This window comes from Solanum tuberosum, unplaced genomic scaffold (genome assembly GCF_000226075.1).
Source record: "Solanum tuberosum cultivar DM 1-3 516 R44 unplaced genomic scaffold, SolTub_3.0 scf00843, whole genome shotgun sequence".
NCBI lineage: Eukaryota > Viridiplantae > Streptophyta > Magnoliopsida > Solanales > Solanaceae > Solanum > Solanum tuberosum.
Genome location: NW_006239753.1, coordinates 12,612 through 15,247, shown reverse-complemented (window position 1 = coordinate 15,247; position 2,636 = coordinate 12,612).

Genomic DNA, 2,636 nt, shown 5'->3' with positions numbered 1-2,636 from the left:
GTCGCTTTTTTTAAAAACTAATTAATAAAATAAAATAAATTAAAAACGACGGACAACGTGGTTATTTTTTAATTTATATTTAATTATTTTTAATAAAAAGCGACAGACGGCGTCTCTCTATATATTTAATAAATAATTATTTATTATATATATATTTAGCGCAAAAATCCGCGAAAAAAAGCGACGGACTAAGAGATGCCGTCCGTCGCTTTTTGTAAAATAATTATTTTTATTAAAAAGCGACGGACAGTGTGTCAAAAGGCGTTGCTTTTTGGAGCGACGCCGTCCGTCACTTTTCTGTCCATCATTTTAAAGCAGTTTTTTAGTAGTGAGAGCTTTCCATATCGCCGTTAATTCAACTACCATGTTAGTGGCAAACCCAATTCTTTTTGCCTCTACATATAGTAGATCCCCAATACTATCCCTTAGACAAAATCCATAGGAGCTCATTTCGGGGTTTCCTTTGCTTGCTCCTTCCGTGTTACATTTAATCCAACCCTCATCCGGCCTATTCCACTGTACCATGTGATAATACAGGGTAGGTATGTATTCTTGCAGCATTTCAAAGAGCCCACTCCATTGAAAATGAATGTTTTTTATCCATGAAACCTGACTTGTATTAACTGATGAATTGTCATTTGACATTGACGAAGCATTTTCTCGAATGATACCTCTTTTCCATGTCTTCTAGAGTTTCTCCTTTTCTATAGCTCCCACATGATAATGGCTGGGACAGCTTTCATTATTTGTTGTAGCTTTGTACTTCCCTCAAACTCCCACTATTTACTAAGTAGATGATGTAATTGAATTCCCTCAATATTAAAACCTGCACAAGAAGCAAAATATTTCCATAGCTTTTTAGCTATGGGAGTTGTTAGTAATAAATGTGTCATAGTTTCCATCTCCCCCTTTTCGCAACAGTAACATTTTGATACTATTTGTAACTTCATCCTCCTCAAATTGTCATATGTTGCAATTATTTTCTTCCATACCCTCCATAGGAAAAAAAGAGATTTTAAACGGGAGACCTTTAATCCAAATGTCGCTCATCCATTCTAAAGATTCCTTTTTCTTTCTTAAAATGTGATATGCTGACTTGACAGAAAAAACTCATGTTGAATTCCCCATCCACTATGGCTTATCATTCAGGGCATCAGTGTTAGGCTGGATGTTTTTCACAATGTGATCAAGCATCTTCTCTGAAATGTGTTATTGCAATTTCTCCATCTTCCAGCTTCCATTATCTATATACTTATTCACCTCTATTTCCTCCTCCCTCGCTCTTTTTCTTTCTGTGAAAACTAATGCTCCTAGTTTCGTCCAGTTATCATACCAAAAACTCGAGTTCCCTGCTTTTAATTGCCACCAAATGTCATGCTCCACCGCTTCTCTTACTTCCAATAATTTCCTCCAAACATGAGAGGATCCCTAATTCCGAACTATTGTAAGGTGTAGTTTCTTGCAGTATTTATTGGACATGTAGCTACTCCATAAGGAAGTAGATACCCTAAACTTCCACCATAAACTTAGCCTTGTTTATCATACTGTAGGGTGTAGGTCTTGTCATGGAGATAGAAAGAACTCTTAGCCTTGTTTATCATCTGACCAGAAACCTTTTCATAATCTCTAAGCACTGTCATCATCTTAATCACTGATGTTCTGTCTCCTGAATAAAATAATATGGTGTCATCCGCATAGGATAAATGGTTTATTTCTGGACTCTATTTTGGCATACCATACCCTTTATACTCTTTATCACTATGCAATTTTTCTAAGCCTCTAGCCAGGACTTCTGCTCCAATAATAAATAATGTTAGGGACAAAGGATCTCCTTGTTTAAGACCCCTAGAAGACTGAAAAAAATCCATTAGACTGATCATTAATGAGAACTGAATACCAATTACTAGAGATGAGTCTCCACATCATGTTAATAACAACCTCCGAGAAACCAAATTTTCGCAAAACCTTAGTTAGGAAAACCCAAGACACTCTATCGTATTCTTTAGCCATGTCTAGCTTTACCACCACATTAATATGTTGATTCCTTCTTTGAATATCCCTGATTATTTCTTGTGCCAATAGTACATTTTCAGTTATATTCCTACCCTTAACAAATCCCAATTGGGTAGGAGATATAATTTTAGGTAACACATCCACTATTCTGTCATGCCCAATTCTTGATATAATCTTGCTGATAAAGGAACTCAAACTTATTGGCCTCGTGTCTGAAAAATTATCAACCTCTTCCTTCTTGGGTAATAAAATTATATTAGTATGAGTGATAAAATTTGGTAATGTGTGCCCACAAAAGAATGTAGTTACTAATTTAGTAATATCAGCTCCTATGATTTCCCAACAAGATTGGAAGAACAATCCTGAAAATCCGTCTGGCCCACTCACACTATCTCTATTTAGTTCAAATACCACCCTTTTTGTCTGCTTCTCTTGATTTTCCTCCTCGATAATCAGTTTGGCAATATGGTTCAACATTGAGTATTCTTGAGACATCTTCTCTGCCTTAAACTACTCAGAAAAGAAATGCACTATTGCATCCCCTATTTGTTGTTTTGCATTCACTACCTCCCCTTGCTCATTACATATTTCTATCAACAATAATTTCTTCCTTCTACCTTTAA